This window comes from Nuphar pumila, chromosome 4, assembly GCF_984573655.1.
Source record: "Nuphar pumila chromosome 4, dmNupPumi1.hap1.1, whole genome shotgun sequence".
Taxonomy (NCBI): Eukaryota; Viridiplantae; Streptophyta; class Magnoliopsida; order Nymphaeales; family Nymphaeaceae; genus Nuphar; species Nuphar pumila.
Genome location: NC_143252.1, coordinates 109,627,602 through 109,644,738, shown reverse-complemented (window position 1 = coordinate 109,644,738; position 17,137 = coordinate 109,627,602). Strand labels below are relative to the sequence as shown.

General features: G+C 36.1%; 1 long non-coding RNA gene and 2 other non-coding genes across 3 annotated transcripts; 1 reads left to right on the top strand and 2 right to left on the bottom strand.

Annotated features, from left to right (window-relative positions):
• The first annotated feature begins 13,998 nt into the window (after positions 1-13,998).
• LOC149840521 (uncharacterized) lies at positions 13,999-14,734 on the top strand. The gene is made up of 2 exons (XR_016431565.1): positions 13,999-14,115; positions 14,236-14,734. It is a non-coding gene; the product is annotated as an uncharacterized LOC149840521 (long non-coding RNA).
• Positions 14,735-15,022: 288 nt separating this feature from the next.
• On the bottom strand, positions 15,023-15,183 carry LOC149840520 (U1 spliceosomal RNA). The gene has a single exon (XR_016431765.1). It is a non-coding gene; the product is annotated as a U1 spliceosomal RNA (small nuclear RNA).
• A 1,315-nt stretch (positions 15,184-16,498) lies between these two features.
• On the bottom strand, positions 16,499-16,659 carry LOC149840519 (U1 spliceosomal RNA). The gene has a single exon (XR_016431742.1). It is a non-coding gene; the product is annotated as a U1 spliceosomal RNA (small nuclear RNA).
• Positions 16,660-17,137: the final 478 nt, after the last annotated feature.

Here is a 17,137-nt window from a genome sequence, read left to right as displayed (position 1 = left end):
TTTCAACCAAGAACCAATGTCACAAACCTTGTGGTGAATCGGTCGATATCGATATCCATACTCAAGTGAATCATTTTGAATTGGTCAAAAAATAATTAAAAAATATTATGTGTCAATGAGAACATGACACGTGTTAAAACTATTAAAATACTTATAAAAAAATAAATTTACGTATTTTTAATATATACGATACCTATCGGACGATATGCATCGATGCTGACAACACTTATTGAAACCATAGATGAGCCTTATAATTGTGCTCATCGTTTTTTTAGCACTAATGTTTACCAAAAAGCCAATTTTTTTATTAAAAGATTATTATTTGATCTCACCCAAATAAAGTAACAAAAATAAAAACATATCCACCCCCAACAAATACCGTGACTATTTCGCTATGTATGTTAAAACAATAACTAACAACAAATCAAATAAAAATTAGTTTGTATTTTCTGCATATCAATGTATAAAATTTTACTGAAATACCCTGAATTTAGAAAAAGATAAAAAAACATGAGGTCTATAAATAGATAAACAAAAAAAGAGTTTTTCTAAGAAATAGAAAATGGAGTTAGTGAAGATAGGCTATGGATAAACTAAAAGTTAGCTTGTGCAAACCACCTCGTCCTCACAAAATCAAGACTAATTGGGAAGAAAATTGGCCAACTATGTCAACTATTTGCTAAACCATGTATGTTGGCCATATCATAAAAAATTAAATATTATATAAACCGTTAACATGTTTTTGGTTTTGAATGACTTGCTAAAAAACCAAATAATGATCATTTAGTAAGATCATTTGCTAAAGGCTAACCAATGTAAGGAAAAAAAAGTTTTGTCATCACCAATATTGTCAGTATCAGTATCGGCCCTGTATCGTTTGGCCAATGATTCAGGTGAATCGACCTATACTGATACTCAAGTGAATCATTCTGAATCGGCTAAAAAACAATTAAAACATATTATGTGTCAATCAGAACGTGTTAAAGCTATTAAAATAATATCAAAAAATCATTTTAGGCATTGTGTACATTTATTAAAAAGTAGCCCAATCAGGGGTGAAGAGTATCAATTTTCTGCTGATACAGGCAGAGAATTATGTGATATAATGTGGCATCCGAATCACAAATGCAAAAACAAGTACATGTCCATAGTAAGAAAGAAAATAAGGAGGGAAAAGAAGACAAGAAAGTAGAGATCCATCTTAAAAAAGGATCTCCACTTGAGGGAGTACAAGGCAAACAAATAAACACACCGACTAAGCATGCTTTCATATTTCTTCTTATTGAGAGTTTTAATTGTGACTCAAACAACCTCATGTTGTCATGAAGCAATTAATGATCATGTTGTTATGGATTTTTGCCTTTGAGCCATGACATGTTTAAAGAGTGAGAGAATGTTACATTACCAATTTTGAGGTGGGTTGTGCTTAGTATACTAGTCTAGTAGATGCCCAACTTTTCCTCGAGGATAAGGCAAATTCTTAGGAGGGTGGATTGTTGGATACACACCCTTCACCATGTTGCATTGGATTGGATCTTTATTTTAGGGTCCATGTCTCATGAAAGATCTATTTAGGATATTATGTTGTATTTTGTGTTTGGTTTTTCTATGTGATCCTTTGTATTTTAGGGTTTGGGGTTTGCTTCCTTGTATTTGAATCTTGGATCCACTATAAGATGGGTTGCTTGTATGGGAAGCCTAACCCAAGGTTATAAATAAGGGTCATTCTTGTATTTCGATCAATTCTTGAATAACAACTCTTGTGAGAACTTCTTTATTTTGGAGGTTTCTCTTTGGGAGGATCCCTATCATTATTTTAAAAAAAAACATTGAGCTCTTGTGAGTGGATCCTTTTATTCAAGGAGAATAAACTTAACTCCATCTCCTCCTCTCCACCGACTCCCAAGTTTTTCCACTTCTCACTATTTGACTCTTAGTTACCCCAAATTGTGCCCAAAATAGCCTAAACTACAATCCATATTACACACATCTTAACCCTTTTCCCTCTTTTCTACTCAAAATTTATCAAAAAAAAAAAAAACTAGAGATCCTACAAGATGTAATCTACAAGGTTTGTTTGGTGAGAAATGAGTTTGTAATCATATAATTGTGATACATAAACAGGTTTTTTAAGGGTTTCAAAAATTAACAGTTCACAATGTACTAAATAACTCATGACTCAAAAATCATATTTTTTTTTAGAAATAACATGATCCAAGCTTTGATCTTAAGCAAACAATCCATCTTGAACACATCTATGTGATCAGATTGAGCCAATGAAAGTTGAAACTATGATTTTCAGCTCAATAGTTCCATGCAGTTTTGTGACTTCAATAGCACCAAATATTACCCCTTATATATATATATACATATATATATATATATATATATATATATATATATATATATATATATATATATAAAATCCATAGACTATGAGAACTTAAAATATGAGAAATAAAGTGCGAACCAATATTTTCATGATTTTTTTGTTTTTTTCTCTTGAATCTAATCGTACAGATGTAATCTACATGCTTGGTTTTATAAGAACCCGATCTTGAATCATCTGATTTTGAAGCATAAACATGATTTTTTTAAGAATGACAACGTTGGTCATCACCATTTATCAATGTTTAAAAAAAAAAGTGTTACATTCTCTAATTTTTTGTCGGTTTAACTTTGTTTTTAGCATAATTTATCTTAATAGTGTTAGATGCATGTTATAAGGGGAAAAATTAAAATAAAGATCATCAAAATAAAAAAAACCCGCAGTGTAAATATCCAGCAGCAGAGCTTTAATAATAAATCAAATAAACAAAATACAACTCTTGATTTAGGGATTGGTGGAGGTCGCGCAAAGGCGTTCTCCCGCTACCACAAATTATGACATCCACTCGCCCACTTGGGGAGATGGTAGAGAGACGCTCCTCCTGAGTGTAATGGAGGCTGCCTCACTTGTTATAAATAGGTGCAACAATCGCTATAAAGAAGGACATAATCGAAAATGGGATATCAATCTAGAACTACCTATTGTAGAAGAAAATACGTTGAGATTAGAGGACATGCATTGGAGAGATTTAGATGATAGCGCACAACAATCAAGCACTATTTCCAAATCCAAACATAAAGATGCACAACTAAGAGCTCCATTAACTCCAATAATCATACGTACAAATGAAGTTGAAGATGATACAAATCAATCCAACAAAGCTAGTTGAATTGTAGATATACAAGAGCGAACATCAGTTCCTCAAGGTCAGATTGATCGTTTCTTTAACAAAAGAGCTAAACAAGGTATGTTGATCTTGTGTTTTTTTATTTTTGTTTTTTTCTTTATATGTATTTTTTATATTTTAAATTTTGGTTTTTGAACATTTTAATTTTTTAACTTATTCATTATAGAAAATGAAGGAAGGAGCAGAAGACATGTTACATGATGATGCTGAATGTTCTCAATCTATTGTTGACTTGAAGGGGGAGAGAAAGATGATAGATTAATGAACACTTGAATTATTAATTATTCTTTTGATGATGTAGTTGGAGTAGTCCAACTTATAAACCTTTATGTTACTTTTTTGTCATGGTCTTGTAATATTTTGTTGGTTTGATAACTTTGATTGATATATACTTTTATTTTGAACCTTGCACGATGAAGTTTAGAACTCTATAGCTTATAATTTACAGTTTTGACTTTATAGCTTAAAAATTTAACTATAATTCTATGTAATCTTTGAGTTTAATGACTTGTCGTTTTCTATGTTGCAGAGAGATTTACAACAATCATAACATTAAATAACAAGTTATTTGATTATTTTATTGAAAAATGTATGCTTTTTAATCAAAGTTATTTATTTTCTTAATGCATTATTTAGTACTTGCATGCATTTGTTAAATGATTGCAACAACAATGCGAATTATGATCTTCTCTTGATGTATTATTTTTTAAATGCTTGATATTTACAATATGATGCATTTGTTAGATAATTGTAACTTATATTATTTATTATCTTAGATAATGTTTTATTTTGTCAATAATGACATAAATCTTATTTTTTGATAAAATAAAAATATATAATTACATTTTTGTTTCCCTTTCGATTCTTATTCGCTTTCCTTTCGCTTCTCACTCGAATCCTACGTCGCTTCCTTCTTCGCTTCTTACGTCTCTTCCGATTTGCTTCCAAGATACTTCCGAGACGCTTCCTGGTTCGCTTTTAAGTCATCCTGCACTTCCCGCTTCCTAAAATTTTAGAAGTGCCTCACTTCCCGCTTCCGCTTCCTGCTTCCTCGACTCGTAACTTTGATTTAAAACAAGCCCCCAAGGCTTGGTATGATAGGTTTAACTCCGTAATGTTGGAAAATGGTTTTTCATCTTGTTTAACTGACATTGCCTTATTTATTAGAAAAACCAATGCATGAATTATTATTCTGTTTATATACGTAGATGATATGCTTATAACCGGAAGCGATTCTAAAAGGGTTAAAGGCATAAAATCCATTTTGAAGGATAAATTTGAAATGTCTGATTTGGGATTTCTAACTTATTTTTTGGGTATTGAAGTAACATACTCTCATAGAGGGTATTTTTTATCTCAAACTAAGCTTGCATCTGAGATTATTGACAGGCCAGGTATTACAGATGATAAGGTTTGTGAAACTCTTACTATAGTTGGAGCCAAAATGAAGACTGATGATGGTATTCCTCTCTTTGATCCTACCCCCTACAGACAACTTTTAGGATCATTGATGTATCTGAGTATTACTACACCAGATATTTATCATGCAGTTCATACTGCAAGTCAGTTTCAACATGCACCAACATCGGTTCGCATGAGTGCAATTCTGCGGGTCGTAAGATACATAAAGGGTACAATAAATAAGGGAGTATTCTTATCCTGTTCTTTTGAATTAAAATTAATTGCTTATACTGACTCTGACTGGGGAGGTGACCCAAATAACCGTCACTCCACCATTGGTTTTTGTGTTTTTTTAGGAGATTCGTTAATCTCTTGAAGATGCAAGAAGCAGCAAAAGATATCTTTATCATCAACCGAAGCTGAATATCGTGTCATGGCAACTACTACCATGGAAATTGTATGGATTCATCAACTATTAGAAGACATAGGGATCACAATAAAAGGGCCCACCAAGCTATGCTGTGATAACAAAAGTGCAATATACATTGCCAAAAATCATATTTTTCATGAGCGGACCAAGCACATTGAGATGGATTGTCACTATGTTCGAGAAACGTATTTGAAAGAAGTTATAAATCTTCTATATGTGACTTCAAAATATCAATTGGAAGTTACAAAGCTTTGTGTGCTCTGCGGTTCAATTTCCTCGACAAACTTTCGGTCATCCTGCTCTAAGTTTGAGGGGGGGGGTGTTAAATTATGTAATCAAATCTTGTAATCCAATATATATTTTATATATATAAGGTAATACATATACATATATATAATATATGTATATGTATCTACCTATTATATATATAAAATATATATTTATTTCATTTCAACTGTAAGGGTATATTCATCTTTTTACACATTCTTTTTGGAGAATATGTATGTAATTTTTGCTTTTTGTTTTGTTTTCTTTTGATTTTTTCTTATTTTTTTGGTTTTAGCACTTGGAGGGGCCCACCCAATGTGATCGTTGGCCCCTCCAACAGTTATAATTATAACCATTGGAGGGGTCCCAACGATCCCTCCAAGGTCTCTCATTATGTATAAATAGGGGTGTTCCCCCTTGTATTTAGGTGTGGCTTTGTGTCAAATCCCAAGTATTCAATAAAGCTTTTATTCATTTTTAGTCCATTTGTGAGATTGATTGATTTGTGCTTTTGTGCACAAGTATTTTTTGTGTTGTTGTTGTGCATGTGTGCACTTGTCTTTCATCAAGAACATTGGGTCTTGATTATAGTATCTTGTTGAAGATACTTTTACAACTCTTAGATATCAGAAGCCCGAGTTATGTACTTAAAAAATGAGTTTCAAAGTTTGAAGAAAGGCTCCATGACAGTTATAGAATACATAGGCCGCTTGAAGAGTATTACTGACCAATTGGCTGTTATTGGAAGTGCTATTTCAGATAAAGATAAAGTACAACAACTCCATAATGGATTGGGCCCTAATTTTGACATGTTTACCACAGCTTTGTCATGTCTTCCTCACTTGCTCAACTTTGACGACCTTTAAGCGAAACTTCTCCAGCATCAGATGATTATGAAACAAAGGGCAGAAGGAAATGAATCAGCTCATTCCCATTCAGTTTTGGTCATGGACACTTCTGTAGGTTTTGGACGAGGGAATAAAGGGCATCAAAGAGCCAGAGGCAGAGGCCGTTTTGGGCAGGGGGAACGTGGTATCTTGCCTACACCTAATATTTTGGGTGTTTTTAATGCAGGGAATCAGAGGAGAGTGCCCACTTGTTTCTTATGTAACAAAAGAGGACATGTGAAAGCTGATTGTTGGTTTAATCTGCATAACAGAGGAAAAATAAACAAAATTGAGAATAAGTCAACTACTACTATGGGCATGAAAGCACCATCTACAGATGTGCAACAACTTTTGTTATCAGCATTGTCAGAGATGACGAGCAAGCAAAATGAACAAGGCGAATGGTATGTTGATTTCGGTGCTGCCACCCATGTCACGGGTAATGCGGGTAAGTTATCTTACTTATTGCCTTATTTTGAAAAAGGTAGTATAGTTACGGGAGATGGAACTTATCACTCCATTAGTCATACCGGCAGTGCATATATTTTTATGTCAAAGTCCTCACTTCACTTGTCTAATGTCCTCCTTGCTTCTGATATTAAAAAGAACATTGTCTCTGTAGCTAAACTTGTTGACGATATGAATTCTTCAGTCGAATTTACTCCCTCCTCTATTTATGTTAAGGATCTACGAACGAAGGAGACGTTCGCTAAAGGGGAACGACGCGAAAACATGTACATCTTCAAGGAGATTCCCTCAGTTCCAGTTCTCCAGTTGAAATCGTTAAAGCATTCTTTAGTGTTTTCGCCTTCAGCGTTTTTTGTCTTTCTCTCCATTGGAAGTTTTTAATTCATCTCATTGTAATAAGCCAGATATCTGGCACAGTCGATTGGGACATTGTATTCGGGGCTTCGTTGAAAATCTTATATCCGATGGTCTTCTTCCAGAGTCTAGTTTATGTTCCTTTTTAGAGAATAAAAAATGTTCATCTTGTGAACTCTGCAAAAGTCATGTTCTTTCATTTCATATTATTAATAAAAGAGCTTCAAAGCCATTTGAGATTATTTGTTCAGATGTTTGGGGACCCACACCTATTTCTTCTCTCTCTGGCAATCGTTACTATGTTATCTTTATTTATTCTTATTCCCGCTATACTTGAATATATTTCTTGAAACATAAGCATGATTTTTTTCAAATATTTCGAGAATTCCATTTGATGGTCAAAACAAAGTTTTCCTGTGATATTGTGCATTTACAATGTGATGGTGGAGGTGAGTATTCATCGAACGAGTTTATTGGCTTTCTTTAGTATAAAGGAATAAATTGACCGGTTTTTTGCCCCCATACCCCTCAACAAAAAGGGGTTGCTGAGAGGAAACACAAGCATATTGTTGATAGTGCGATGAGCATGTTACATGACAGCAATATGCCCGTTAGTTTCTAGACAGAAGTTTTTCACACATCTGTTCATGTCGTAAATCGTCTTTCTATGGCACTTCTGGATCGGAAATCCCCTTATTATACTTTGTTTGGGCAACATCCCTCTTATGATGAGCTGCGTGTTTATGGTTGTGCATGTTATGTGCATATTGATTCATCTTTGCGAAATAAGTTTTAGGACAAGGCCGCTAAGTGCAGATTTGGTGGGTATGCGGATGAATACAATGGCTATCGATGCTATGACCCTACTACAAAACGTATTAGAACCTCCAAGAATATTGTTTTTGATGAGCAAAATTTTCGGATCAATGACTCCGAAGAGTTGTCATCTCGAGAAGTAGAGGTATATGATCCATGGATGAGCGCATATCTTTTTGCTAATACAAGAGAAACATGTCAGGCGAATTGTCCTTCCTTCGACTTGAGTAGGGAGTTGGAAGACTCACAGATGTATGTTGAGCCATCTTCAGTTGAGCCACCTCTAGTTGAACGCTTCTCTGGATAGATATACACTAGAAGGGATAGAAATACAGGGTCGAGGGATGAGGAAATCATCTCTAATGATCCGGCTCAAAGGCCGTCATGCATCAGGCATCCTATTCAGCGATGGGTGAGTTATGAGACTTTTTCTCTTGATTTTTAGTTGTTTATGTCTCAGCTCACAAAACAGGATGAACCCACATGTTTTAATCAAGCTCTTCAATTTTGTCATTAGATTGAGGCTATGAACGAAGAAATGGAAGCACTTCATGAGTGTCAGACTTGAGAAATAGTACCTCGGCCAGAAGGAAAGAATGTAGTTGGCTCAAAATGGGTTTATAAAACAAAATATAAGCCCAAAGGAAGTATTGACAGATATAAGGCACAACTTGTTGCTCGGGGATTCACACAACAATATGGTGAAGATTACGATCAAACTTTTAGTCTAGTAGTCAAAATAGGCACAATTCGTGTCATCATATCCTTAGCAGTCGATCGAGGATGGAGGCTTAGCCAGATGGATGTTAAAAATGCATTCTTGCATGAAATTTTAAAGGAGGAAGTATATATGAAGCATCCTCCTAGGTATGCCGAGAAGGATCCTACTACCTAGGTGTGCAAACTAAGAAAATCTATGTATGGGTTGAAACATGCGCCCCTTTCTTGGTTTGAAAGTTTCTCTATGCAAATTCAAGGCTATGGTTTTATAAGATGCTCTATGGACCACTCGCTCTTAATTTACCAGAAGACAGACATCGTTACACTTCTTCTTATATATGTTGATGACATTGTGATCACTGGGAGTTTAGATAATCATGTGCAAGACGTGAAGCGGTTTTTAATGAAAACCTTCAAGATGAAAGATTTAGGAGAGTTGAGGTACTTCTATGGTGTGGAAGTTGACAGAGAAAAAGACACATTGATACTCATGCAACAAAAATACACTCTTGATCTTTTGGAAAGAGTGGGATGACGAATTGCAAACCAGTCAACACTCCGAGTGTATTACATCAAAGGCTGAGTTTTGAAGATGGCCACCTTTGTGTCAACCCTATAACGTATAGAAGCCTTGTAGGGATGCTACAATATTTGACTTTTACCAGAACTGATATAGTTTATGCTGTCAATCAGGTATTCCAGTTTATGCATGCTCCAACAGAAGGTCATATGGAGGCTGTGATGCGCATTCTATGCTATTTAAAAGGAACTATAGGAGACTGACTTGTTTATCGCAAGAACGATAACCTACATAAAGGACATGAACTCATCACTTATACAAACGCAGACTGGGTAGGGGAATCAAATGAGAGACAATTTGTCTCTAAATATTGTGTATATATTGGACACAATTTAGTGTCTTGGAGCAGTAGAAAACAAAGGCAGTGGCACGACCGAGTATAGAGGCTGAATACAGGCCGATGGCTGCAGGCACGACAGAAGTTACATGAATTAGACACTTATTGAGTGATCTTGGGGAGACAATTATTCAATCATTTCTTCTATGTGACAATCAAAGCGTAATAAACATTGCGTGTAACCTTATTCAGCATAGCAGAACAAAGCATATTGAGATTGATCAACATTTTATACGACAGAAAGTCAAGATGAAAGAGATGGAACTACGTCATGTTCGAACAAAAGATCAAGTGGCAGACTTATTTACCAAAGGGTTAACAACACGTCAATTTTGGCTATTAAAGAGCAAGTTGTACATGCTCCAAAACCATGTACAACTTGAGGGAAGGTGTTAAAATAGAGCATGTGTATGGATCTGGATCTAGATCCCTACGCACGTCAATCCTTTTTTACTATGCAGTTGACGTCTTTTTCATTAATGGCGTTTGTGTAATATGGTTGTAGTGATCTCATATTTTAGTCCCCACTGTAAAGTTGTTTTGATATAAAGACATTAGGGCTTGGTGGTGGGTTACGTTTAGCCGCCCCAACCATTGTGCATTTCCCACTCTCTCCCTTTTTCTCAGTTTCCTATGCAGGCTGAGCTGTGGAATAAACCCCTCTCGATTTCTCTTAATATGTGTGTGTGTGTGTGCAGAGACTTGTACACCCACCCAGAACTGTCCAATCAAATGTAGTGGATGGTTAAAGATGGCCTACAGATATGACCTGCATGGTTGGTTTAGTAAAAAATGGGCTTTAGATCATGTCATTGGAATGTGTAAGAAGGATTTTCAAGGGCTTCAAAAATAAATGGTTCACTATGTACCAAAATTTATGACTCAAGGATCATGATTTTACTTGGAAATAGCTCAATCCATGGTGTGGTCCAATCAAACAAACAATAGTGAACACAAGCACACAACTATGGGGTCATATTGAGAATGGTTGTTGACTTGATCAGAGGTGGTGTACATGAGTACACAACTGTTGCATGCCTACCAATCACTTGTACATATATATGTGTATGTGTGTTTGTGTCTATTTGCTACAATCGATTGTACATTAAATCTAGTTTCAATCTCATGAAGCAAGTCATTTTGACTCAATCTAACCTCGTAGATGTGTTTAGCATGGTCGGTTTACTGGGAATTGACCCTTGGATGATGTTTTCTCAATGAAAAAACATGTGTTTTTGAGTCAGGAATATTTGGTATATTTTATGACCGTCAAATTTTGTATCACCATAAAAGCCCATACACACATTGGATTCCGGTGATAGACAAGTCGATTCCTACTAGACAGAGCATGTACCTCACATCTATGAGGTTAGATTTACCAAAAAATGGAAAAAAAGGTTTTGCTAAGACGATTGTAGGTACAATTGACCTTAGTGTGTGTGTGTGTGTGTCTCTCTATACACACACACCATAACTAGAATCTACCTTTTTTCAACATTTTCTTGATTATCTTGGATCAAGCCCTACGGATATGATCTACATGATTTATTTAGTCAAAAACATGTTTTTATAATCGTCCATTTGTATTATTTAAGCAGAATTATTAAGAGCTTGAAAAGTTGATAGTTCGCAAATCACAATGCTCCCAAATTTCATTATTGAAAAAAATCACATTTTCACATCGAGTACACTCAATTCAATATGTGACCAGGCTATGCCCAAGAGTCAAACACATTTGTGATTGATCTGGTGTTGCTTGCAATAATGACTTTGTACTAGAGATATGCTACAGTCAAGTGCACCAGATATTTTGTGTGTTTGTGCATGTGTATTGAGCATCTTTTTGGTAGGTAAATCCATTTTGACTTTTTTTTAATGTTTCTTTTCAGAATACCATTCTGTATTGGTTGAGAATTTTAGTAGTTCCTATCTTATTCAGGAAACCTACAGTTAATAATACTAGGCATGTGTGTGCTGTGGTTTAGTTGTTTTCCTCTGTTCTGATATGGCTAAAGGAGGGATATGTGTATGTGCTGTGTGTGCTGTGGTTTAGTTGTTTTCCTCTATTCTGATATGGCTAAAGGAGGGATATGTGTATGTGCTGTGGATTAGTTGTTTTCCTCTGTTCAGCTTGTTTCTTAAGGAAACAAATGTGTATGTGCTGTGGATTAGATGTTTTCATCTCTTCTGCTTGTGTTCTTAAGAGAAAAAAAATTAAGTGGTTACATCTTTTACCTTCACATGCATGCCAGGCTGTCATGGCTCATGAGCTAGGCCATTTGAAATGTGATCATGGTGTGTGGCTTACCTTTGCCAACATTCTGACGTTGGGTTCATATAATCTTCCTGGTAAGATAGTGATCTGGTAGAGGCCTATTTATACATTATATGCTTGGCTGGGAGCATGAAATTCACTCTATAAGTTGCTCCTTTTGTTCAGGGTTGGGTGGGTTTATTGCACAAAAATCGGAAGAGCAACTGTTCAGGTGGCTCCGTGCAGCAGAGTTGACTTGCGATAGAGCCGCACTTCTTGTTTCTCAAAATCCCAAGGTACAGATTCCTGAATGCATCAGCTTCTTAGATAAAGGTTGGTCAAATATATCTCATCTTTTGGCAGTACATGTTATCTATACAAAAATGTATAACGTATACTACATTGTATCATATATCTGTGTGGCAACACCGAGAAGCACCCAGCATCAGCACCTAGAAGTACCAGCGTATGTAAAGTATGATGGACTGCTTACACTAACAGATTCCGGCCACTGGAAATGGGTGGATTTGGCACTATCTTAAAGGGCCTCATTTGCTCTACCAAACATAACCCATCTTGTTCAGCACCATTTCACTTTTAGATTTTCTGGACATAAAAAAAATGCTAGTGTATCATGGGCTTGTATGCTTGAGTGCAGTCAAACACAGACATGCACCTGCACACACACACACACATGCACACCACTCATCCAGTATCTCTCTTGGCAATATCTTAGTGAGACAATTTGTTGAGTTTTTTTTTTTATGTAAACGTGAGAAATTTCTTAAAATACTCCACAGAAAATAAAAATGTTTGGAAAAATAAAGAAATTATTCTTTTATTAGCGCTTTTTGAAATAGAATGAGAACTAAAGCTTCCAATAACATTTAGAAAATTGTGATCATATTAACAGTTTGGTTTTAATTGCATATAAATTATTTTTTGATAATGTTCTCATATTACCATGATATTTTCACAACATTATCAGAAAATTTCTTGGGAAATCCAGTGTCCAATATATTGTAAAATTATGATGTTTTATGTGATTATGGAGTTTTTTCACAATGATCTTCAATGGACAAATCTGGTACCTTGTCTAGTTTAGATAGCTATAGTTTTCTTTCCCCTTGTGCTAGAAAGTTTTCGGACTCAACTTCCATTTCTTCTAATTCACAAAGCTATTTTTTCCAATATATTGTAAAAATGTGATGATTCTGTCACTATATATAGTTGATGCTTCGTAATGATCTTGAATGGACTAATCTCCGTTCGTTTGCCTACCATACTCTCACGTTATGTTGTGTAACTATAGTTTTGTTTCCATCTGTGTTAGAAAGTTTTCAGACTCAACTTTCCTTATTTCTGCATCACGCTATAGTCTGTTACCTAGCAGTGTACAAATACTGCTGTGAGAAAGAAGTGTTTCTGAGTGTTTTTTTTTGTTTTTTTTGGGGGGGGGGGGAACTTATGCTATTTAGCTATTTGGGTACTTGCAAAGCTGAGTTCTTTTTTTAGCTTTATGCCTTTACTTTTTCCTTTTTTTCTTCACTTATTTGTGTCCTCCTCAGCCTCTAAACTTTATTTACCAAGTTTTGGACTTGTTTTGTTCTTGTGAATCAAGAGGTGGTCATTTCAGTACTGATGAAACTAGCTGGAGGCTGTCCATCCTTGGCTGATCAACTGAATGTGGATGCCTTTCTTGAGCAGGCCCGCTCATATTATAAGGCCTCTTCAAGCCCAGTGGGGTGGTATATAATGTGAAATTTTGTGTCAAATGTCAGCTATTTTGATGTCTTTTTCAATTTTGCTCCTCCTTTTGCTTTACATTAAGATGGATGCTTGTTATTCTTACGTTTTTTAATGCCTAGAAATGTATATAATATACACATCTTCATCTGTTCACTGTGTAAGGCTTGCTACGTCACTTGGATACAGACATTTTTATGAAGTTTTCAATATGAACGGGAGCCAAAATGGAGTATCCGTGTGACATAGAAGGCTTGTATATGTGAATTTCAAAGTGCATGAAAATTACATGATCATGCTAGCTTCAGTGATTCATATAGCTTACTGGTTGCGGTAAAATCTGGTTAAGGTGATTGAATTTGATGCAATTTGGTAGACTGACCCATAGTCAAACCATCATATTGAAATGGAGTCGCAATTGGTTGATCGGTTCCTGTACAATCTCATTTCAGGAATGCACAAACAAGATAATTACCTCACCCATTGCCTGTTTTACGTGCTCGGGAAATTGATCAATGGTCGAGAATACAGATCTCTGCTTAAAAGTGCAACACAGACAAGCACCGTTTCTAATGCATAGTATCAAGCACGACACGATACCGTGAAACAGTAGATAAAGGTGTGCCTCTGGCTACTTACATTTGACCCCTATAAACTGTTGTTTTTTTTATCTGGCAACTTCCGACATATTTGCTTTCATTCTGATGAATTGATATGTTCTCCATTTTCCCTCGTTCAGAATAGCAGCTGTAGATTATTATGATCACATTTGAGTACCATAGCGGCTCCCTTGTACCACCTATATGGGTGCCAGAGAGTTGCTTGTGGAATTGGCACATTCTGAAGGCTAAATTTCAAAACCAGAGGGTTTTTGCCTATGATTTCAAACATCAGACATGGGCAACGCAGTGATCTCAAAGGCAGCCTGAGCATGATCATCATGGATAATATATAGTCCACTTTAGGGTGCGTGTATTTATGAGATGTGAAAACATTGTAGTCGATCAGCATTTATTATAAGGGCAGAATCTTTAAGATGTAAGAAATTTCTCAGATATTTTGGTGATACAGAGGTAAAGTGCTAATACAATAACAGCAGAAGCTTAAGACACTGGTCAGATGGACCCTGATTCTTTGGCTATAGTGTTGTTGGATATGTTATACTTTTGGGGTATTCAATTAAATCTCTGTTGTTTTGTCATGGATCATACTTATTAATCTACATTGATTTTTCCCTAGTTTGGTAGGTAATGGGTTATTTTGGCACAATGGCTTCTCGAATGGCGTTATTGTGCTTTTGCATAATCTTGATAATGATAGAAAACCATTACAATTAAACCTTTTTTCATCGGAAAATGAAAGGTCAATTCTAGGGTTGCCACAGTAAAAGATTCGCATCCATTAGTCCTTGACACTTAAAACCCTTTCAGTGGAAAAAAAAAACAAAACGTTGGCAAAAGAACCAATGATCAGTAAAAAACAAGAACACCAAAACACAAGAAAACATTTTTGGATTTAAGAAATTGGTGGGGGCCGCGCGAACGCGTTCCCCCGCTACAACAAATTATGACGTCCACTCTCCCACTTGGGGAGATGGTAGAGAGACGCTCCTCCCAAGTGCAATGGAAGCCGCCTCTCTAGGCAATCGGCCTTCATGTTCACCGATAGACCCCGTCCAGGTAAGTATGTTTCTTCAATGCAAGCCCGTGGCCTTTTATAATCCATCACCCTCTTGCACTTATCCCGATTCTTCGATATGGGACTAATGTTTTCTTCATCTCATCTCGTATGCTGACCAAACCTTGCTACCTACTTAAGATGACGTACAAAACAATAGGGTACGTGCATGGTTAAGCTTGGCCTTGGCGACCAAAAAGTCTAGTCCGAGTAAGGGATCGACTATTGTTTGCAAGGGTGTGTAACTTGGGAGTTCAAGAACTCACCGGGTCAACCCAGTCACTTGGTTGACTCGGCTGGGATCCAATTTGGCTACCAAATCCAACTAATAGGATCTGGATTTGGATTCGGGTCCAATGTCAGGTTACATCCAACCTGCTCAATTACAATTGGGCTTGGGTTATGTCTGTCAGGCTCTATGTATTTTGCAAATAGGCCAGGCTTGTTATCAACGGGGGCTCAGATTGTTTGGTAGGAGCTGTTAGTGTTGAGATGTTGCAAGTTCAAAACCCAATGGTACCTTAACTGGTGGGGATCCGATCTGCCTAACCGCATCTTATAACTGGTGGGGATCCGATCTGCCTAACCCCAGCATATAACTGATGGGAGTCCTGCCTAACCCCAGCTTGCCTATCCATAAAAAAGAAAAAGGCCAGGCTTGTTTGGACCTTGTTTGCCCAACACACATTGGATATCAGGCCCAATGTCCATTATGAATAAAAAGCAAGAAAGGTTATACTTCAAATTATTATTCAATTTCAATTTGAATTGAAATTGAATAATAATTTGTAATATATATAATCACTATACACACTAACCAAAAAAGAAGAAACAAAGTTTGTTTTAAATAAATGTAGCTATAAGTAGGATCAACTTTGAAGGATGCCAACTAAATACATAGTAATACCGCATCTTAGTATTTCAAGATCTATATTTGAATTTGAGAAGACCTTGTCAATAGGTAATGTTGCTCCAATACCTAACCAATGGGCTATTGTAGCTAGTGGGCGACGGAATGGATTTTAGAATTTATTAACGAAAGAGATAAGTGAGTGGGTACAGTCCATCCTCATCTATACGATTCGAAACATCTATACATAATGTAATGTGTTGGGTTGGAAATGTCACAAAAATATGGATTCCGTACTACAAAATATCCTGATATAAAAAATATTAATAATAAACTTGTTAGTAATATGAAAATAAATGAATTAAGTGAAATTTTACGCATGAATTTTTTTTTGAGTGAAATAAGATTGATCAAAGTTTGACTTAGATTCTTAATGTAAAATCTAAAATCAAGAAAAAAATTTGACTAAGAATTGATGGGGGCCGCGCGAACGCGTTCCCCCGCTACCACAAATTATGACGTCCACTCTCCCACTTGGGGAGATGGTAGAAAGACGCTCCTCCCAAGTGCAATGGAAGCCGCCTCCCTAGGCAATCGGCCTTCTTGTTCGCCGATAGACCCCGTCCAGGTAAGTATGTTTATTCACAGCAGCCCCGTGGCCTTTTATAGCCCAGCATCCTCTTGCACTTCTCCTGCTTCTTCGATATGGGAATAATGTTTTCTTCCATTTTTATATTCCCACGCCCCCTTGTCTTGCCCCCCATTCGGTCCATCGTATCGTATAAAATGGCCAGGCATAACTTGTCTTTTATGTCTCTTTTACAAGGAAACTTTCTGTTACCCATTTCATGACTGCGGTGGGTTAAAGATAATTGCTTTATTCACTTGTTTTTTCAACAAAAAAAACTTGTTTCAAACATAACGTTTCATGCCATTAGTTCAATATTTGCAACTCGAATTGCTGGATTTGCCAGAGGTAGTTCTCGAGCTCTTTATGTTTGGTTGTCCCTACTTATATCCAGAAAGTGAGATAAGCTGGGAACTTGGCATTGTGGTTTACAATTCAAATTTTTAGCTTATCCAACATTTCAAGATAAATGGATGCATCCAAACA